At 43.7% G+C, this 23,655-nt stretch overlaps 1 protein-coding gene across 1 annotated transcript in view; it reads right to left on the bottom strand.

Annotated features, from left to right (window-relative positions):
* Nucleotides 1-23,655, bottom strand: part of LOC122806104 (phosphatidylinositol 4,5-bisphosphate 3-kinase catalytic subunit alpha isoform-like) — an 835,043-nt gene that overhangs the window by 421,026 nt on the left and 390,362 nt on the right. The window lies entirely within an intron of this gene.

Here is a 23,655-nt window from a genome sequence, read left to right as displayed (position 1 = left end):
CCTCCTACATAATATATAATCAACCTGTGAGCATCTTCCTCCACTCTTGTACGACACCCTATGCTCCAGCCTCTTCTTAAAATACGTATTCACCACAGCCATGTCCATCCTTTTCGCAAAATCCACAATCATCTGACCTTCTGCATTCCTCTCCTTAACACCATACCTACCCATCACTTCCTCATCCTCTCTGTTCACTTCACCAACATGCCCATTAAAGTCCGCTCCAATCACTAGTCTCTCACCCTTGGGTACACTCACCACAACTTCATCCAACTCACTCCAAAATTTCTCTTTCTCATCCATCACACACCCAACTTGTGGAGCATATGCACTAACAACATTCATCATTACACCATCAATTTCGAGCTTCATAAACATCACTCGGTCAGACACTCTCTTCACGTCTAAAACACTCTTGGCATATTGTTCCTTTAGTATAACCCCTACCCCATTTCTCCTGCCATCCACACCATGATAAAACAATTTGAACCCGTTTCCTAAACACCTGGCCTTACTTCCCTTCCATCTGGTCTCTTGCACACACAATATATCAACCTTCCTTCTCTCCATCATATCAGCTAGCTCTCTTCCTATACCAGTCATACTGCCAACATTCAAAGTTCCTACCCTCACTTCTACACTCCTAACCTTCCTCCTATCTTCCTGTCTTCGGGCATGCCTTCGCCCTCCTCTTCTCCTTCAGCCAACAGTAGCCCAATTTCCGCCAGCACCCTGTTGGCTAACAGTGCTGGTGGCGGTCGTTGTTAACCCGGGCCTCGACCGATCCGGTATGCAATTATGAAAAGTTCTCCGCATCAGTAATTTTTGGCAGAAGTTTTACGCCGGATGCCCTTCCTGACGCAACCCTCCCCATTTATCCGGGCTTGGGACCGGCACAAAGAAATGCACTGGCTTGTGCATCCCCAGTGGCTGGGTTCTCTATTAGCACCAAATAATGTTGACAATTCCACTCAAAAATTTCCGCAGCCACCGACGACCAAGGTAGTTCTGGAATCCGGTCTAGCTGAAGTGGTTCCTTCTGTTGATGTGGCTTTGTACTATTACACACTGAACACGATAAAAGTGCTCTCTCAATGTCTTGTGTAGAAGACCAAAATACTAGCCCTCTAACCCTTCTTTTGGTAGAATAGACTCCTGGGTGACCACGACGCAAGACAGTAACATACTCTGGTTGCAAGGACTTTGCAGCAATCACTTTTGGACCTTTCATAATGATATCTTTATCAGACAAAACCTTATCTCTGGAAAATAAGGCTGCACTTCTTGAGGTAAACTATACTGCTTTGACAGCCATTCTTGACTGATAAAGTGGTTGAGCCTTTGTGAAACTGGATCTGTGGCTGTGTGATCATTCAGCTCATCAAGATGTGTGAAATTTCTCACTTCCATGACTTCAAAATCAAGGTTCTTATTCTAATGCTGTTCTGTGGTATTTCTGGGTGATCTGCATAATGTATCAGTAAGGTAAAGAAGTTTGCCTTTCTTGTCGATAAGACTGAAATTACATTTTTGCATTCTCAGCATCATACGTTGCAGTCTGGCTACAGCTGAATGCATAGGTTTTCTCAGGATAGTGAATAGAAGTTGGTGGTCTTTTTCAATTTGGATAGGTCTACCATAAACATAATCACGGAACTTCGAACATGCAAACACAACTGCCAAAAGCTCTCTCAATCTGGGAATACTGCATCTCAGTTTGGGTAAGAGTTCTCGATGCACAGGCAACAGGTTGATCTTCTTGGAGAATGACTGCACAGAGACCAAATTTCGAAGCATCACAGGAAAGTGCAACTGGGTTGTGAACATCATAGTAACTGAGAGTTGGTGGACTAGCAATTCTCTGTTTCAGGACAGCAAATACTTTTTGGTGTTGCTCTAACCAAGACCAGGACATATCTTTACGTGTCACCTCTCTAAGTAGTGCTGGCAGTTGGCTCAAGTCTGGGATGAACTTGCCTAGGTAACTGACCATGCCAAGAAAACATTGCAGGCCTTGAACATTGTCTAGAGCTGGCATCTCGAGAATGGCTGTTTTGAAGGGTCTGGTCGTAGGCCTGCACTAGTAAATAAATATTAACATAAGTGAATTCTTGTAGCCTGAATTTGCATTTCTGTGGGTTGAGCTTAAGACTCGCTTGATGTGCCCTTTCCAGAACTTTTCTGAGGTTTCTGTTATGCTCTGCTTCACCATGACCTCCTACTAATATGTCATCTACTATAATAGCACAAGGATACCCAGAAAAAAAGTTGCTCCACTGCACGTTGAATGACTTCACTTGCAGAATTCATCTCAAATGGCATTCTCAAAAATCTGTACCTGCCAAACGGAGTACTGAAAGTAGTTAGGAATGAGGATTTTTTTTTGTCAAGCTGGATTTGCCAAAATGAACTCTTTGCATCTAAGAGAGAAAAAATAGTGGCATTTGGCATCAAGGCTCCGACTTCTTCGACTGTGTGTATTGGATAATGAGGTCTTTTTAGCGCCTTGTTCAAATCTCATGAGTCAATACATATTCTGATGTCATCTGAGCTTTTCTTATGAGCAACCATCATGGAAGATACCCATTCAGTTGGAGCTTCAACTGGACAAATCAGACCTTGTTGCACCATTTTATCTAACACAGCCTTGACTCTGTCCTGCTATTGGAACTTTTCTTGCTGGCCTAATAACTGGACTGATCTCTGTGTATAACTTTATGGAGTACACAATTGGAAGTTTGCCTAGTTTGTCTTCAAAAAAAATTAAACTGTATTTGTCGTAATATTGATATACGTGTGCTAGCCTGCACTGCGTTTGAATTGTATTTACTGCTGTTTTAGTTGCTTTTCTGTATTAAAAAAATAAATAAATAAAAAAATAAAAAAAAATAAAATAAAAATTCCTAGCTTATTTCCTGCCTTTCCTGTAACTTATCTAGTGGAGATACAGACTTGCTGTACCCAGGTCTGTTTTGTAAGCTCCTGAGCCTTCCAAGCCTTTCTGTGTTGGAGGGAAGCCTTCTAGCTTATCAGTGGGAGTGGTAAGCATTAGGTAGCCTATCTACCACAGGAGGAGAGGTTTCTGGCCCAGAAATTAGTTTATTGGCTGTTTGGGAAGCTCTTCCATCTCTTTCAACCTTCTGATTCAAAAGTCTGTGTTTGTGCTCGTTTCCTGCCTTTCCTGTTACTAGTCTAGTCCAGGTACAGATTTGCTGTATCCAGGACTCTTTGTAAGCTTCTGAGCCCCCCCCCCAAGCCTTTCTGTGTTGGAGGGAAGCATTCTAGCTTATCAGTAGGAGTGGTAAGCATCAGATAGCCTATCTACCACGAGAAGAGTGGGTTTTGGCCCATAAATTGTAGTTTATTGGCCGTTTAGGCAGTTTTCCATCTCTTTCAACTTGCTGGCTTAAAAGCCAGCATTTACGCTTGTTCCCCACCTTTTCTGTAACTAGTCTAGTCCAGGTACATATCTGCTGTATCCAGGACTCTTTGTAAGCTTCTGAGCCCCCAAAGCCTTTCTGTGTTGGAGGGAAACCTTCTAGCTTATCAGTGGGAGTGGTAAGCATTAGGTAGCCTATCTACTACAAGAGGAGTGGCTCCTGGCCCAGAAATTGCAGCTACTGGCCGTTTGGGCAGTTTTCCCCATCTCTTTCAACTTTCTGGTTTAAAAGCCATACTTCAACTTGTTTCCCACCTTTCCTGTTACTAGCCTAGTCCAGATACAGAGTTGCTGTATCCAGGACTGTTGGTAAGCTTTTGAGCCCCGCAAGCCTTTCTGTGTTGGAGGGAAGCCTTCTAGCTTATCAGTGGGAGTGGTAAGCACTAGGTAGCCTATCTACCACAAGAGGAGTGGTTCTGGCCCAGAAATTGTAGATTTTTGGCCGTTTGGGCAGTTTTTTTTTTCCATCTCTCTCAACTTTCTGTTTTTAAAGCCCGTGTTTGTGCTTGATCCCCACCTTTCTCGTAACTAGTCAAATCCAGGTACAGATTTGCTGTATCCAGGACTGTAAGCTTCTGAGCCCCCCAGTCTTTCTGTTGGCGTGCAGCCTTTTAGCTTATCAGTAGGAGTGGTAAGTAATAGGTAGCCTGTCTACCACATGAGGAGTGGTTCTTGGCCCAGGAATTGTAGTTTATTGACCATTCGGGAAGTTGTCCATCTCTTTCAATTTTCTGGTTTAAAAGACCACATCTGCACTTGTTTCCCATCTTTCCTGTAACTAACCTACTGGAAAGCACTAGAAAGCCTTAAACTGATATAAGCCTTCTAGCTTAAAAGAGAGACTTTGGAGTGATTGAGTATCAGTTTTCTGTATTTTCTTGCTGTACTTAACTGTTTTCCGCCTAAACGCTGATTTTCCAGCACTTATTGTGATTTAAAAGCTTGTTTTTTTTTTCTCATATTGTACTTATTTGACTGCCTGCACTTTTAAAAAGTTGTTTTTGTTTAAATAAATTGTTTAACTGTTGTAGGCTACACACTAAAGTGCAAAAGCCTTTTCTGATCACTTCTAGTCGTTTAAAGCTGTTTTAAGTGTACTTTTTACTGTTTTTGCCTTATCTTTTCAAAAAAAATAAATAAATACATTTCTTGTTTCCCGTCTTTCTAAGCTAGTATAGTCCAGTTTTCAGGCTAGTGCTGAATTCAGGGCTGTGTTACAAGTTTCTGAGTTGCCCATACCTTACTTGGATAGAGGGAAGTTTCTCTGTTCACCTGTGAGAGAGGGGAACTTTGAGCAGCCATCTGTCCCTGGAGGAGTGGTTCCAGCCCAGAAGTTAGTAGTTTAAAAAACGCGTTGCATGGTTTTGTGCACCGGGCAGCACCAGTTAACTAGGGTTAAATTATTCCTGGCTCCACTAAGTCTCCTTCAGTTTTTCACTTGAAACTAGTCTAACTCTCAATCTAAGCACTCAAAAAGCATCCTACAGTCCAGTACTTGCTCAGTCCTAATAGCAAGCACTAATATACCCCGACACTTGACTGCCCAGCATGGCAAGGCTCTTTATCCACCCCTCACCAACCAAGCGACTAAGCAGCTCACCCTGCTATTCAGGCATGACCAAAGGGCAACTTCAGGTGTACTCTCCAGTCCAGCTGGTGAATCTGGGTATCCTGAGGCAATGTTACAACTGCCTCATGTACACAGACAGCCCTCTCCTCCTACCACAAAACACTAACATATGTGAGAGATGCAATTATACAGCCAAACTGGAGGCTAAGGTATCTCCACCCAAGAATGGAACAGACAGTCATGAGGAGAAGGTTAACACTTGCACCACACCTCCAGCCTCACACAGACCTACTAACCAGCACTGGCAAAAGATACACATAAATACAAGAAATCATACTCGGAGGCTCTAAATAAAAACCCACAAAAGCATCAGAGAGCTCCAAAGCAGACACCCACAAAACCTGCACCCCCCGTCACAAACCAGACAACACATAAAACACAAAATTAATGTGCTGCACAATCACAGCCCTTAAGGCAAAATAGCATACCTAACACACTAGTAATAGGTGACTCAACAGTCAGGCACACTGACGCCCCACTCACTAGGCTGGACAAGGAGAAGGTTACTGTTAGCTGCCTGTCGGGATCCAGAATCCGCCACATAACACAAGCACTCAGGTCACTCCAGAACAAGTACAAATATGACATTGTCATTGTTCATGTTGGTGTGAACGACCTGAACCGTACCTCCCTGGACTACATGAAAAGAGACATGGAAGAGCTCTCTGATCATGTAGCCCAGGCGGGTATGACCCTGACCCTGAGTAGAATCCTGCTCTCACCAAGAATGATACCTCAGTATAAAGAAAAAATTATCAATTTCAACAATTGGCTAAGCTCCTGGTGTCATTCAAAGGGGATCCAGTGTCTGTCAGCCTGGGATGACATGCTCGACAAGCCGCGTTGCTTCGCAAGAGACGGCTTGCACCTGTCACCCCCATGCTTTCGAATACTGGCCAAGGCTCTTGCTGCCCCCATAGTGCCTTTTTTAGGCAAGGCTCAAAATTCAAACCCACCTCCGTAAACAGCACAAGTAAAAAACTGAGGGTTATGGTACTCAACGCCAGGAGTTTAAATCTCAAAATGCATGCACTCGAAGCACTCCTAAGTATGGAGAACTTCAACATCTGTGCAGTAACTGAAACCTGGTTCAAGGCTCCAGAGAGCACTCCAGCACTACTGAGCTACAACTCATACCACACATTTCGGCCACAGAACACGGACCGAAACACAAAAGGAGGGGGTGTATCCATATTCATCAAGGATACCCACACCTCCAAATTAGTGGCGCAGCATGATACCTCTGAGATCATCCATGTGCAACTAACATTGGGCAAATCTGCAATGCAAATTGTGGCCTGCTACAGATCACCCTCCATGACCCAGGACCACCACTCCGCCTTTCTGGAGACAGTGGAAAACATGAAGGTCCTACCGAACACCCTGACCTTGGGAGATTTCAATTACCCTACCAATAACTGGGAAAACTACTTGAGTACAAACTCCCAGGCTCAGCACTTCCTGGAATTTATCAACTCAAATACCCTGGATCAGCTGGTAAACTCCCCTACCAGAGGCCACAACATACTGGACCTGGTCATCACCAACATGGGCGACAGGTGCTCCGTACCAGAGGTCAACCCGTCACTGGTTAGATCAGACCATAAACTAATCACCCTGGATGCCCACACCCCACCACCACCCCCAACAAAGGAAACCACAGTGAAAAACTTTTCTAAAGCAAACTTCACCTTACTTAAGTCAGAGATGGTAAGTTTCACAGCCCCTACACTAAAGGATAACACTGCCCAAGATGCAGAATCCTTTACAATTGCACTCTATGAGCACCTACAAGGATGCATGGATCGTGCCATCCCTAGCAAAACCAAGACTCACTCCCCTAAGAGAAGGAAACCAGTCTGGTGGACCCCTGCCATAAACAGTTTATACAACAAAAGGAGGAAACTAGTTCAGAAAAAAAGCAAATCCCAAGAAGGAAAGACATCCCTGATCAGTATCAGTAAGAAACTAAGGTCCCTCATAAAATCATCCAAGGCTAACTTCGAAAGAAAAATAGCCAAGGACTCTAACGATAACCACAAAGCCTTCTTTAGCTATGTCAAAAATCTAAGTGGCAACTCGCAGATATGCTCTGAGATAGTGCAAAATAGCACAAAATATACTGAACCTACTGATATTGCCAACATAATGGCAGATAGATTCAGTGCAAACTTCACCTCCCTCTCACCTTCAAAAGGGCCCACAACAATACCGGAAAAGGGTAGTGTCCCAGAAATAACAGAAGCACAGGTGAAAGCAAAGGAGGAGCCACAACTGATCCTGGTAACTATTGCCCCATAAGCCTGACTAGCCTGGTCTGCAAGGCTATGGAGCGCATCATCATGGAACTCATTAACAAAGACATTGGGAACCTCCAAACACTTGACCTGACCCAATTCGGCTTTAAGGGCAGATCATGCCTACTAAACCTGGTTGACTTCTTTGAGACAGTTACCAAGGCCATAGACGAGGGAAAGGTGGTTCACACAGCCTACCTTGATCTCACCAAGGTGTTCAACACCATTCCACACTTAGGTATTATAGAAATACTCACCAGCCTGAACATAAACCCCTATGTCACAAGATGGGTTGCCAACTGGCTTCCAGACAGAACTTTCACGCTAAGAATAGCAGGCTCCAGGTCTGACTCTAAACCAGTCACAAGTGGTGTCCCGCAAGGCTCAGTTCTGGGACCCCTACTGTTCGGCATATATTTCTCAGAAGTACAGGCAAACACATGAGGACTATGGCTTACCAAGTTTGCTGATGACTGCAAACTGGGAGCCACAGCTGACTCTCCGGCTTACACGGACATCCTCCAAAAGGCCTTACTGAGACAGACACCTGGTGTCAAAGTCATGGCCTCAAGCTAAATGCCAAAAAATACAGTCATCCTGTTTGGGGAAAAACAAAACACCCACGAATTACCACATAGGAGGCAGCCCCCTTAATGCAGAAGAGGTAATAAGAGATCTGGGGACCCAGGTAGATAGTAATCTCTCCTTTGACAATCATATTGCAAAGTAGTTAGGAAATCCTTCTATGTGGCCCATCTAATTACTAAGGGGTTCGCATCTAGAAATAAAGAGGTTATAGTGCCCCTCTACTCGTCACTCATCAGACCCATCATAGAGTACAATACCCCATTTGGGGTGTACCTCACAAGACACTTCCAATAGCTTGAAAGACCACCAAAGCACCTCACCAAGAGGATTACTGGCCTCAAACATATGTCCTATGCAGCCCGACTGAAAAAACTCCGGCTGTACTCAGTGACATATCGCTTACTCAGAGGTGATCTCTGCCTGACTTACAAAGCCATGTCCAACTCAGAATTGATGGACATGCTCCACCTAAAGAAATCCAAGTCACTGCGAGCCACGCACTCTAGTGAGCTAAACCTCGCCACAACAATAAATAGAACATGATGGAGGGATAGATTCCTGTCACAGAGACTCCCCATGCTTTGGAACAAAATTCCTAACTACATTAGGCAGAGCCCCTCACTAACAATCTTCAACAGAAGCCTTGATGAGTGGATGGGTAACAGAAAGTACACCCCTGGGATCACTTCATTGGCTCTGCTTGACAGAGGCTCAGTTAATTAATCAATGGGGCGGCGAGAGCCGACACACTCTGGCTAGGCTTATAAATGCCCTCGGGCAGATAGCCTAGTACCTACCTATGGAACCTGTATCAACTTTGAGCTCTACTGGTTTGCCATTTATCTGAACAGTACAAAATACTTTTTGTCCTGAAATCAACTGGATTAACTGTCTCAAAGCACTGGCACACCATCCACATAAAGAGTAGGGTTGCAGCTGACTAATTTATCAACTCGTTTCTTAAAATGTTCTCTTTTAATAAAAGAATGCGGGCCTTTTGATTTACAAAACCTTTTGAAATTATTCCATTTATTGTATTTGTGGCATTGTTGACCAAAAGCTAAACATCTCTCCCTTTTAGAATCATGTCTTCCACTACAACTACGACAGTTGGCAAATGAAACTAGGTTGGGGCCCATGCTTTGAGTTTGCTGACTCACTTCTATGCTTCACTGAGACTGTGCGAACTTTGGAATTCACTAGAAAGTTCTGGGGTTTACCAATGAGTGCTGCAGGGGCTACAGTTGCTGCCATGTGCTTGGGCCTATTTCTTTTAACTACGTGTTGCACACTATCAACATGAGATTTGTCACTGTACCTTCTAGAGCTGTTCTCATTTGTAAGCATATTTTTGTGCTTTTCTGTGCTCGTATATCTGACAAATCTCAATGGCCTTATTCAAAGTTAAATCACTGTCACAAAGCAAAATCTTTCTCACAGCATCATCTTTAATACCACACACAAGTATGTCTTTTATCAACTCATCCCTTAAAACAACAAATCTGCACATTTTTAGCTTTATTTCTCAGGTCAGTTATATACGCTGCAAAAGTTTCAACAGGCTTTTGATCCCTTCTGTAAAATAAGTGCCTTTCCATTGTAACATTAGTCTGAGGGTTACACATTTCTCTAAATTTACGTTTTAAGCACTCTGGGTCCACCCTTGACTCAGCCTATACAACAGTATGATGAATTCCCCCCTCTCCTGTATAGATAGCAGGTGCATACACAAACATTCCCTTTCAACGGCTTCTGACCTGACCCAGCTAAATTAAGAATAAATGCCTTTATACGGTCATCTTTATCAGAAAATGCAGCCTGTATGAAAATGTCGTACTCTTGCTCAAATACTCTTCAATTCTCAGCAATACTACTGTCAACAAGTGCATTGGGTTTTGGAACTCCATCTGCCATGCTCACAAAGTATGCACAAACGCACTGAAAATATGACCCTTATAATTATGTAGGAACAAACTGCTCTGTGAACTTTTAACAAAATTCACATGCACAATAAACTCTTTGAACTACTGTACTTTGTGAAATATGCTCTGTAATGGCTGTATTCTGTGAAATATGCCTTGTAATGGCTATACTTTTGCGAAATAGCTTTACTGTAAAACTGCACAAACACGCGAACACTTTATACAATTCTGATAACTTGAATAACTTTGCTCAATACAAAAAATACATGCAGTATGAAAATGCGGTTGTTTCCCTTTATTTTATTAGTTTTTTTGCAATTTGGACTTTATTTCAAACATTTTCCGTAGTAATTTGAATATTTTCTCAGTTATGCACATATTGGTTTATGCATGTTCTGTATGCCTCATTTTATATTATGTGAAAAAGAAATAATGCTGAGAAAGTTTTAATATCTGAAATTCATTTCTGACCTGCTTTGCAAAGTATGTACATTTTAGGAATGATTCACTCCTGGATATTCCACCAGTCCCAAGTAAGTGCCTTAAGTCGTTTTAGCCAAGCCATCTCTAACTTCATGCCCTTTAGATATGTCGTTTCTGACTCCATGTCCTTTAGACATGCCACTTCCAGCACCATGTTGCTCATTCTTCTCTATCACATATGACAAGCAGGCGGGGGGTTTCGTTTAGATGGTTTAATATATAGAAACACATCAGGCTGGATAGCAGCATCATAAAATACAAACAAACGAGTTAACAGACAGACCTTACATACACACGGACAGGTTACGTCTCAACAGCTTACTACAAAATGGCAGTCTAGCTTGCATGTGCTCAGTATTTATACATTTGTGCAAGCCCTCAGATAGCTTCTTAAAGGTACATACACATACAATGATCTACAACAGGTACACAACTCTTCCCTGTAAACCACCCCCTGAACCTCTAATCACTACCTCAGATGTCACTCTGCTAAACAGAAATGAAAGTGCTAATCTCCACTGCACAGTGGCATTTGCTCAGGTGCTAATCCTCACTGCACAGTAACACTTGCTCAGCTACTAGTCTGCACTACACAGTGACACTTGCTCAGGTGCTAATCCGCAATGCACAGTGACACTTGCTCAGCTACTAGTCTGCACTGCACAGTGGCACTTGCTCAGTTACTAGTCTGCACTGCACAGTGACACTTGCTCAGTTACAAGCCCGCACTGTGCAATGACACTTGGTCAGGTGCTAATATGCACTGCACAGTGACACTTGCTCAGTTGTTAATCTGCACTGCACAGTGACACTTGCTCAGGTGCTAATCTGTACTGTACAATGACGCTTGCTCAGGTGCTAATCCGTACGGCACAGTGACAGCTGCTCAGGTTCTAGTCTGCACTGTGCAGTGACACTTGCTTGGTTACTAGTCCACACTGCACAATGGCACTTGCTCAGTTACTCGTCCGCACAGCACAGTGATACTTGCTTCATTGTTAATCCATACTTCACAGTGACACTTGCTCAGTGCTGCTCCACATTGCACAGTGACACTTGCTCAGTTACCCATCCGCACTGCACAGTGACACTTGCCAAGTTGTTAATCCACATTGCACAGTGACACTTGCTCAGGAACTAATCTGCAATGTACCGTGACACTTACTCAGTTACTAGTCCGCACTGTACAGTGGCAACTGCTCAGTTACTAGTCCGCACTGCACAGTGACACTTGCTCAGTTTTTAATCTGCAGTGCACAGTGACACCTGCCCAGGTGCTAATCTGCACTGCACAGCGACAGTTGCTCAGGTTCCAGTCTGCACTGCAAAGTGACGCTTTCTCAGTTAGTAGTCCGCACTGTGCAGTGACACTTAACTCAGTTACCAGTCCAGACTGCACAATGATACTTGCTCAGATGTTAATCCACACTGCACAGTGATACTTGCTCAGTGCTGCTCCACACTGCACAGTGAGACTTAGTTACTAATCTGCACTTCACAGTGACACTTGCTCAGTTACTAACCAACACTGTACAGCGATATTTGCTTAGTTCTCCAGTGTAGTAGTTGAAATTAAAATTAATGCTTTCTGAACCCATAAGCTGATTTTAAGTACAAGTAAACTCTGCTGTAGCTATCAACTCCCAACTAAATCAAGCAAACATTTTTGGTGTTTTTGTTAAAAGTTTGTCAAAACAAAAATCAGGTTGTACAGATGTAGTTGAATCAGATGGATAACAATTAGTGTAATGTAGTGAAGACCCCCACCCCGAAAAAATAAATAAGAAATAAATAAAATAAAAAAAACACCATTAACTCAGTTCCTTTACGAAATGTTTGAAATAAACATGCCTCTGGATGGAATTCAAAAATAAGTCTATACATTTAGCATACTGTGCAAGTTAATGCATGATTGTCAAGAAGTAGGTTTCATGATTTCAGCATGTCTGACAAACGTTTGACCCTGTTAACCATGATGCAGCATCCCGGCAGACTTACTTCTTCAAACCATTCAAATACATTTCTGAATGTATGAAAAACATGTATTTTCAGCATACATGCCAAATTTAATTTCCTAAGATGACCGACTGAAGAAAGGCCTTGCCATTTCATGAAATTTGCTATAAGCCCCTTACCCTGTTAACCCACATAGGAACACTGACACAGTTAATCCTACTGGTAGAATTTTCAACACAAACTGAAGAGCATACTATTATGTGCTACAGGAAAAAAGTATTGTTATGTAAATAAACTTAGAATAACAGTAGAAATATGAATACTTGGGTCTATATTATGTTGTCGAAAAGGCTTTCCGTCAAACGCCTTTTCATCGACCTTTAAACAGCAAAGTGCCATTTCAATGAATGGCCACATCAGCGACTTTTTTTCCCAGGGAAAAAAATTGCTTGGCTATACTAGTGAGTTTGCCCATTTCCCCACTGTAGTGCGATCTCAGAGTTGGTATATTTAGTTATGGGGGCTGTGGTGGGTACAGCCCCCCCCACATTGGGTGGTGCAGGGGTGTAGCCCCCCCCCCACTTTGTAATGTTCAAAGTGATGTGTTGTTTTTTATGGGGCAAGCAATTTCTTTCCCCAGGAAAATCGCTGATGTGGGTGTTTGCTGTAATGGCATTTCGCTATTTATGGGTCGATGAAAAGGTGTTTGATGGAAACCCTTTGAGTATATAATACGGACTCAAATAATCATTGCTTCAGTAGCCTTAGCTACACAAGTTATAGCCTGTCAAAGATATAACAGCCGGTCAGATTCCAAAGCTTCAAGGCACTTTCCATGTGCCCAAATTATTAGGCAGCTCAAGCTTAGCTGACTAAATGACAAGTTTGGGTGTCAAGTCCTTTAGAGCTTTCCTGCCAACAGACAGAGGGAGGCTGACCCTTGAAACGGCAATGCTAGGATGAACATAAAATAAATGTCCCAATCCTGGCATAAACATACCAAAAAACGAGGAGGATGGAGGGAGGGAGTGTCTAACTGCAGCAGTGATCATTCACACATTTACTGTTACGGTACATTTACTTACACAACTGTACTATGTACATCATATTGATCACTGTTGCAGTAGCCTTAGCTAAATGGGTAGATTACCACAGTTTAGTACATTTGGAAGATGAAGTAAACAGCCCAGGATCCCCTGGAAAATGGTCCTTGCAAAGCCTGATCTAGATCTAGAGAAAGAGTCAAGCTTATAGTGCTTTGTAAAAGCATGTACAGAAGACCAAGCTGCAACTTCTAGAATTCAACCCTGTTCAAAAAGCCACATATGAAGTCATGGTCATGGTAGAGTGGGCCTTAACCCTGTCTGGAATTGTTTTGCTGTAGGGAGTATAACAAAAGGTAATAACCTTAGACAACCATTTGGAAACATCTGTTTTGACACAGGTTGTCCCTGGCTCCCTATTAAAATGTTGGCACTTAAAATGTCAATTGCCAAAAAGCCAAAAAAAGGACAGAAAACCCACAGAAGAGCAAATCTCAAAAATCACTCCTCCTTTAAAAGTACAGTTGTGTATGCTTACTATAAATGTAGATGCTCGAGCATATTCACTGTAGCAGTTCTAACTTGTGGAATTTCCCATCGTGGAAGCCCTTGGGCAGCCCAACTACCCGAGAAAAATTTCCATCCTCCAGGAGCCGGTGGGTGCCCTATCTGACATCACTATGCTTGGGTATAAGAGGAGTCGGTTGGTGCCATGACCCCAGTACTTTTCTTGCCCCTAGAGGTAGGATGCCCCCAAAGGGATCCTGAAGTCAAGGGTCTGGAACTCTGAAGCTCAGGGTAAGAAAAGTTAGAAATGAGGGCTAACCTGACTGGGAAGTAAACTGTCCCAGCCTACTCTGTACGCTGGGGGGGGGGGGATACTGCAACAGTGAATATACTCTAACATCTACAATTATGTTAAGTATACACAGCTATACTATGTTCTTCATACTTCACTCTTGCAGTCCTAACTTCTGGGAGGATTCCAACACTGAGATGAGTGAAGATACAAGATGTCAGTGGCTAATCTGCTCTCGACTTGAAGGCAGAAAGGTGGTAATGTTTGGTAAAGGTATGCATTGAAGACCAAGTTGCAGCCTCCAAAATGTCCTTCATGGTTACCCCTTTAAGAAAAGCATTAGAGGTAGCAGTAGCCCTGGTGGTATATGTCCTCACAGCAACAGGGATTTTTACCATGATGGCTGCAACAGAAGGAAATATGGTAGGAGATCCACTTTGAGATGGCTTACTTAGAAACTGGTTTCCCCTCAGAGCTAGTGGCAAAGGCCATAAACAGTTGGTCTGATTTTCTGATGGTCTCATTTCTAAGTAGTAAGCGAGCTGCCTATGTATATCCGAAGAATGAAGTATCTTTTCCAACTTGTTTTGGAGGTTGGGGAAGAAAGTAGGTAAATGTATGGCTTGATTTAAGGAAGTCTCTGTCACCAGTTTGGGCATAAAGGAGGGTTAGTCCTGAGTGAGAGACTGTGTGGGTTGAAGATGAGGAATGACTTCAGAGACATGAGGGCCTGAAGCTCAGAAGCCCTTCTAGCACAGGTGATAGCTAGGGCAAGGGGAATCATGACAATGCAAGAAGCCATGTGACCTAGGGCCCCAAGGTACTCCCTGACCATGACAATTTTGAAGTATAGGGTCAAGAAGACCACCATGATCGGGGGTAAGAAGGCTTTCAGGAGAAAGTACAGTTGTGTACACTTACCATAAATGTAGATGTTCGAGTATATTCACTGCTGCAGTCATTACATTTGGGTAATCTGCTGGCAGGTTGCCCTCAGTCGGCCTGATTAACAAAGTCTTGGGTCCTGCGTCGGTTGCTGTCCCTTCTTCCATGTCAGGTCATCAGGGGTATAAAACATGCAGCCGACACCATGACATCAGTTTTTCTTGCCCCAGATGTCAGGTGCCCCCCCCCCCAAATGGGGAGCAAAATATATAAGTAATTAAAAACACAAAAATATACCTCCAAACAAAAGCAAATACACCAAAAAGGCTTTTAAGCATAGTAAAAGAAAGTAGAGGTATAGTAAGAGAAAAACAGGGGGCTGGAGGGAGGGTAACCAGGACTGCAACAGTGAATACACTCAACATCTACATTTATGGTAAGTGTACACAAATTTACTATGTTCTTCGTGTTTCACTGTTGCAGTCATTACATTTGGGTAGATTCCCAAAGCTATGGTTGGGAGGATGGATTTATACAGCGTTAGGGCCAGCTATAACGCCCTGCAAAACAGCAGTGGCAAAGCCAGCTCTGGATTTAGAGAAAATTTGTAAGTGATAATGCTTGGTTAAAGTATGAACTGAACTCCAGATAGCAGCTTCTAGAATATCCCTGGTAGGAACACCTCTGAGAAAGGCTGCAGAAGTAGATGCAGCCCTGGTGGAATGAGATCTGATCCCCTGGGGGATAGGTTTTCCATGGTGCTTATATAGCAGAAATTAATACAATGGCTTATCCATTTAGAAATGGATTGTTTTGAAATAGCCTTCCCCTCTGCCCCTGCAGCAAATGCTACCAGCAGTTGTTCAGATTTTCTTCGAGATTTAGCCCTCTCCAAGTAGAATCTAAGTTGTCTGTGTACATCCAATGAATGCAGAATCCGCTCCCCCTTGTTCTGTGGATTGGGAAAGAAAGTTGGCAAATGAATGGTCTGATTAAGAGCCACACTGGATACCATCTTGGGCATGAAGGGTGGATTGGTCCTGAGTGACACCCTGTCCGCATGAAAGATGATGAAACGCTCCACTGCCATAAGGGCCTGTAATTCAGATATCCTTCTAGCTGAAGTGATTGCTAAAAGGAAGGTTGTTTTCCAGGAAAGAAATTTTAAGTCTGCAGTAGCAGCTGGCTCGAAAGGAGGTAGACTGAGTTTCTCCAATACAAAGTTAAGGTCCCAGGCAGGGATTGGAGCTCTCCTGGGTGGTCTCAAGTTTTTGACCCCTCTGAGATACTGCTTTAGCAGAGGATGAGAGAAGATGGGGGTTCTGTGTTGTAATGAGCTAAAATGGCTGAAGCATGGATTTTTATGTAGGTAAAAGGCAGGCCCTTGTGAAGCATCTCAGTTAAGTATTGCAAAATCTGAGGTAAATTGGGCGCTGCTGTGCTCATCCCTTGAGATAGATTCCAGGCACAGAATCCTTTCCATTTGTTAGCATAAGATTTTCTAGTACTAGGTCTTCTCGCCTCCAAAATGACATCCATCACAGGTTTGCTGAGGGATGCTAAGGGGGAATTTAAATGATTAGCCAAGCTGCAAGATTCAATGTTTGGAGCCGAGGGTGCAGAATTCGGTTCTCCTGCTGAGACAGTAAGGAAGGTGTCTGAGGCAGGTGCCATGAAGAAATTTGTGACACTGCGCAGGAGTTGGCGAGGCCAGTCTGGAGCAATCAAAATAATTTTTGCTTTGTCCTGTTTGACTTTCAGTAGAACTTTGGAGAGCAGAGGCAGAGGGGGAAAGACAGCTGAAGGACAGAGCATCCACTTTCCAGGCTTTTTTGTGAGGAGATCTTGTGCAAAATTTGTCCAACTGGTAGTTCTGGGGTGAGGCAAAAAAATCTATGTCTGGGCTCCCCCATTTGCGTGTCAACATGTCGTAAATCTGTGGTTCCAGTTTCCATTCGTGTGGGTCCATGAGATTTCTGCTTAGTTCGTCTGCCAGAATATTCAGCTTTCCTGGCAGGAATTGAGCTTGTAGTTGTACTTGGTAGCTCAAGGCCATGTTCCACAATGCCATGACTAATCTGCAGAGGGGTAGGAATGTATACCCCCCATGCTTGTTTATGTACCACATAACTGTGGTGTTGTCCATCTTTACCATTAGTTGTCCTGGATGAAGGTAGTCCTTGAAGGCTGTCAGTGCATTCTGTACAGCTAGCATTTCTTTTTGATCGATATGAAGGTGCATTTGATTTGGGCTCCATTCGCCCTGAATGCACTTCCCTGCCAGATGAGCCCTCCATGCATAGTCTGATGGGTCTGTAGTTAGAGTTTGGGTGGCAGGGGGTGGTGTGAATGGCAGTCCCTTGTTTCGGTGGCAGGCCTCTGCCCACCATAGGAACTCTAGGCGCAGGCAGGGTATGACAGGAATCATTGTTTCCAGGCTGTGACAATGTTGACTCCATAAACTTTTTAAGTACCACTGAAGTTTCCTCATATGCAGTCTTACATATGGAATTAGAAGAATGCAGGAGGCCATGAACCCCAAGGCTTGCAGTATTTGTCTTGCAGATAGCAGGGTTTTTGTGGTCACCTGTTTGAAGTAAGTCACCAAATGAATTTGCTTTTCTGGCATAAGGAAAGCCATCTGGGCAGTTGTATTCAAGCTTGCAACCAGGAATGTAATTTTTGAGAGGGTACCAGTTGTGACTTCTTTTCATTTATGGTGTACCCTAGACAAGTTAGAACAGTTTTTACAAACGCCAGATGTTTTAGAAGAATGGCCCGGTTTTCTGCCTGAATTAGACAATCGTCTAGGTATGGATATATTTGAATATTTCTTTGCCTGCAAAATGCAATTACTGGAGCCAGGCACTTTGTGAATACCCTGGGCACAGTAGACAAGCCAAAGGGTAGTGCAGAGAACTGATAATGCAAGTAGCCTGCTTTGAAGCGTAGGTATCTTCTGCAAGATTCCCTGATTGGGATATGCAGGTAAGCCTCTTTTAAATCTAGAGTTGCCAACCAGGCATCCTTGCCTAGCACAGGAAGTAACTGGTGAAGAGTCAGTATCTTGAATTTTGGAATGTCCAGAAAGGTGTTTAGAGTAGACCGGTCCAGAATTGGACGCCATGATTTGCCTTTTCTGGTTACCAGGAAAAGTCTGGAATAGAAACCTTGTCCCTTTTCCTCTTCTGGTACTAGTTGAATAGCCCCCATGTTTAGGGGGGAAACTACTTGTTTCTGAGCCTCTGCCCACTGATTTGCGGGCAGGTCTGGCCATCCGCTTAGAGTTGGCAATGTGTGGAAATGAAATCTGTATCCCTGGGACACTATATTTAAAACCCATTTGTCCTGGGTTATAAGTTGCCAGTTTCTTGCATGAAGAGCCAGTTTTCCCCTCAAAGGGGCGGCTGAGAGGCAAGTGCTTGGTAATTTTAAAGAAAAGTCATTGAGACTGTTTACCATAAGGTGGTGTCTTGTTATTTCCAGATTTGGAAGTGGAAGCACCCCAATGCTTAGTTCTGAAAGTCCCTTGGGACTGAAACCTGGTGCTTTTGGAGTGCCTGGGTTTGGCTTGAGTGGCTATGGAAGGAGCTGGAAAGGACCAGTTCTTAGTAGGCCAATGCCTACTAAATCTTGGAGGTTATACTTGTAGGAAATCTTTCACAGTTTGCATAGATTTAGCTTTATCTTCCATCTTTTTTAGAACTTCTTCTGACTTATTGCCAAACAGACGGTCCTGCTGCAAAGAAGCATCCAACAGTTTTGCTTTAACATGATCAGGCAGAGATTGCTCCTTAAGCCAAGCATGCCTTCTAAGCACAGACCCAGTAACAGCAGCCCTGCAAGAGGCCTCTAAAGAATCAAAACCACATTGCAAAGTACGTTTTCCAACTTGTTCTGCTGAATGCAATAAATCCTGTAAATCTTTATTTTCCACACAGTCAGAAATCAACATAATTTTCTGTTTAAGCAGTCCCATGATATGCTGTTGATATTTTAGCATATGGAATTAACAGTTTAAAGCCCTGATTGTCAAGGTTGCAGAAGTATAAACCTTTTTTCTCCATCTATCCAGCACCCTGGAGTCCCTATCAGAAGGGGTAGGATTTTTAGCAGTAGTAGCCTTAATGCCCTTGGGCCCCTGAGAAATGGTTTCAGGGTCCGCAACAGGATTTTTGAAAAGGAATTTGTGGGACTCAGGAACCCTGTAGTATCTGTCTGGTTTACTAGGGGCTGGAGGCAGGGAATCAGGGGCCGTACTAGATTCCAAAAACACATCAACAATGTCTAGTACAGGAGGTATAGCCAAAGGCCTATGCTGAGGAAGAAGGAGGAAATCCCTAAGCCTCTTTTTGGATTCAGAAAAATCTTGACTTTCTCAGTGGAAATGCTCCCTTAAGGTATGTAAAGTTTCCCCAAAAGAAAAATCCTCAGGGGGAGAAGCAGAGGGAATGGAATCCTCTGCATCAGAGTCCTCATAAGTAGGTATCGACAAATCCAAGTCATTAGAAGAATCAGAAGAAACAAGAGTCCTGTTCAGAAGATTCATAGTCAAGTTCAGCCCTAGGCCTCTTAGAAGGGAGGGTGGGTGGTTGACTACGTGGATTAGAGTAATTAAATCTTCAGCCATTTTCATCATTTGTTTTTTAGGCATAGGGGCCTGAACATGTGGCCTGAGCATCGGCTTTTTAGACACAGATCGAGATTTAGGCCTTAGTATTGAAGGTGGAGTCTGTTTAATATGCAAATCTGTAGGCCTGAATACACCCTCAGAAGCCGGTGCCTGCACAGCAGCTCCCGACCCATCCAAGGTAGAGATATCCGCGGGTTCCTTAGGTGAAGCATCTCGCAGTATACCAGACTCCAAATGGGTCTCAGTAGGGACCTGCGAATCAGAAGTAGCGGGTATCGGAGGCTGCGAAAGCGCCTCACTGAGTACTGGCGACTGGCTTAGGAGAAGCGTCATCGGCAGTTTTGGACCTCAACGGCCTGTCTCTGTCTTTTTCTTTGCATTTTTTCAGTATTCCAGCAGTCGGATGGCTAACCGATGTCATTTCTGGATAATTAAACTGAGAACAGAAATATTTAGAAGCAATAATGTAACGACGACGGATAGTGCACTGATTAAATAAAGCACAAAACTGACAGCAAGGTACGTCGTGGTCAGGGCCTAGGCAAGGAATACAGTACAAATGAAAATCCTTATGAGGTATTTGCTTCCCACAAGTAATACAATTATTAACTTTTACTGACATCGGTAAGGAGCAAGAAAAGGTTTCCCCAACGGGGTACTTAGCTTTTAGTTGAAGACTCCAGTTCTGAAACTCGAAAACGAAAATTTCAGGAGTCGGCCGACTGGCACTTGCGAACTGCTTCTGCTTCGGGCACCGCGCGGCAAGAAAGACTGATGTAGTGTCAGCTGCATGTTTTATACCCCTGACGACCTGATGTCATGGAAGAAGGGACAGCAACCGACGCAGGACCCAAGACTTTGTTAATCAGGCCGAATGAGGGCAACCTGCCAGCAAATTATATTGTAATGACTGCAACAGTGAAACACGAAGAACATCTGGATCCAGTAGGGCCCCTAGGAACACAAACCTAGTTAATGGGTCTGTTTCAGATTTCTGGGCATTAATGGTTAACCCCATGGAGGTTAAAAGGTTCTGGGTAAACAAGTCTGACTTGAGTTTTTTTTCAGATTTGTTGCCTGGATAAGGCAGCCATCCAAATAAGGGTAAATCTGGACCCCTTTGTTCTGCAGAAGGCTGTCAGTGGGACTACGCATTTTGTGAAGACCTTGGGAGCAGCAGACAAGCCAAAGGGCAGAGCACAGAACTGATTGTGCCTGGTACCTGCTCTGAAGTGCAAAAACCTTCTGTGTGATTCCTCTATGGAAATATGCAGGTATGTATCTTTTAGGTCCAAGGTAACCATAAAAGCATTTGGAGATATTATGGGCAGAAGGTTTTGAAGGGCTAGCATCTTGAATTTTGGAACCTGCAGGAACTGGTTGAGTTTTGACTGGTCCAGTTTTGGCCACCATGTGCTTATTTTCTGTGTATCAGGAAGAGTCTGGAGTAAAATCCTCTTCCTTTTAAGTGTTCTGGTACTAGATCCACCAAGCCCTGAGAGCACAGCAACTCTATCTGGGTCAATGTCTCTGATTTTTGGTTTGGTAGAATGTCTCGGAAGTCGGAGGGTTTCAAGGGTTGCTTGAATTAGAGTTTGTAATCCTTTGATATAACGTTTGGCACCCACTGGTCTGTAGTAATGAGAGCCTGTTTCTGTGGAACAGTGATAGTCTCCTTCCCTAGCCGGGGGGTGGGGGCAGGGAGTACCATGGACCAGTCATGGTTGCTCCCTGCTAGGGGCCTGTGGTCTTGAACCCCCTGGCCTAATTGGTTCCGAGCACCATTGCCTGAGCCTTTAGTGCTGTCTTTGGCTCCTTTCCCTAAGTGGCTTTCTTTGCCTAGCATTAGATTGGGAAGGAAAGGACCAATGCTTAGTAAGATAGTTTCTGCTGAAACGTGGAGGTTGGACTTGAAGAAAGTCCTTAAAAGTCTGCATGGGCTTGGCCTTAGCTTCCATTTTTTTTGAGTACAGCCTCAGCCTTGGGGCCAAAGAGAAAGTCCTTGTCCAGAGAGGCATCCAAGAGGTTGAATTTGACATGCGCATGTTTTCTGATGACATAGCCTGTAGCTGCAGACATACTGGAAGCTTACACAGCATCATTGCTACAATGCAGGCAGTGTTTTGCTACAGGAGAACAATAATTAGTTCAATAACTCTTTAGAGAGACTCTTGTTCTCTGTGTCCACCAGTTTCTGCTTCATCTGGGCCACAATATTTTCTTGGTATTTAACCATGTGAAACTGGCAATTCATGGCCATCACAGTGACTGTTGCAGATGTATAAACCTTTTTGCCAAATCTGTCTATGGCCCTACTTTCTTTACTTGTGGGCAAGGGTTTTTTTGGAACAGCTAGCTTTTGCTCACTTAGGGCCAGGGGTCACAACCTCAAGGTCTGGTACAGGGTTCTTGAAAAGATGTTTGTGTGAATCCAGAACCCTATAAAACCTATCAGGCTTTCTAAAAGCAGGATGCAGGGAGTCTGGTTTTTAAAGAGGAATCCTGAAATACATCTTCCTTCACCTATAAAACAGAAGGTATAACTGTTCCCTCAAAGTCGGCAGGGTTTCCTCAAAGAAAATATCCTCAGGAAGGGAGGCAGACACAAGGTTCATCTTGGAGTCAGAATCCCCAAAGGAGGTAGTGGAAACACCTTCTTCAATGGTAGAGTCCTCCTGATCAGAATCATCATCTGATTCAAAGGGATCAGAAAGGTCTTCTGGAGGAGTGTCCCTTTTTTTTTTTTTTTTTTACCAAGGAAGGACTCAGGGGGAGAGGCTGTCTGGATCTAACCAGAGAGATTAGGTATTCAAGCCAATCTCACCAGATCCTGCTGGTAAACCTGGGAACGGGAGCCAGTAGGCCTGGGCTGGACTGGGAGGGAGCCACTTTTTTTATGAGTGTTCTGATGCTGACATCGGATGCAGAATGGGCGCCTGGCTCCAGTGGATGAAAAGTAGATGCAATGTCATGGCAATGCAAAAAGCCATCATTGGTCTTAGGGAGGTCATCGGAATCCAGGGCTTACAAAGTGGTTCCGGACCCAACCAATGAACTCTGTCCTACAGTTTGAAAAGATGTCAAGAGACCAAAAGGCATATCGGACTTGAACGAGTCTTGATAGAGGTCTGTGCCACAACCTCGGTTGCAGAAGGGGGCTGTGAAAGTGTCTCACCGTCTTCAACGATAACAAACCGAGGAGGACTGTCAGAGCAAGTGGACATTGTCTGAGGCCCTGAGCCTGGGGTGAATTTCCTTATCCTTTTTTCACTTAGGAATATCTACTTTGGATCAACTGGCGGACACCATATGATGTGAATGGCCTGGCAATTCACTAAGGTTTCCAGCTAGAATTTCAGCCCTCTGTCTAATGGTCTTGCTATTAAATAAGGCACAAAAATGACAGTTGGGAACATTGTGTTCTGGACCCAAGCAAGTCCCACAAAAGGAGTGGTAGTCCCGGTATAGAATCTGTTTGCCACAGTGAGACCATTAATTTTCTCTGACATTAGTCAAACGATACATTAAAGGGGTACTTAGCTTTTCAGAGTCTTCTTTCTGTGGTGAGGATCGAACACACTGACTGGAACTCTGCTTTGAACTCAGACGGTAAGAAAGCATAGTGACGTCAGATAGGGCGTCCACCCTGCTGCAGGAGGGAAATTTTTCTCTGATAGTCAGGTCATCCAATGGCTTCCATGGTGGGAAATCCCACATTAGGTCTGCAAGACTGAAGCACGAAGAACATCATATTTTTGCAGAGTAACAACCCCCCACCCCACCCCCGCACCCCCTGAACTTATGTACATCAAGTCAGAGATCACCATGCCTCAGAGAAAAGGAAATATTCTGAGAAATGGCATGTCGAACTTAGTATATGCAAGTCCTTTCTTTTGGCCATTCAGTCTCTGCGTTTCAGGACTCACTGTAGTGGGTTCTGACATTTCAAATGGTTACAGTTTTCTCTTCTTACCTTC

This window comes from Protopterus annectens, chromosome 7.part0 (assembly GCF_019279795.1).
Source record: "Protopterus annectens isolate FY-2018-M chromosome 7.part0, PAN1.0, whole genome shotgun sequence".
In the NCBI taxonomy this organism is placed as follows: Eukaryota; Metazoa; Chordata; order Ceratodontiformes; family Protopteridae; genus Protopterus; species Protopterus annectens.
The sequence above is the reverse complement of the archived record's forward strand: the minus strand, read 5'-3'. Positions and strand labels throughout refer to the sequence as shown.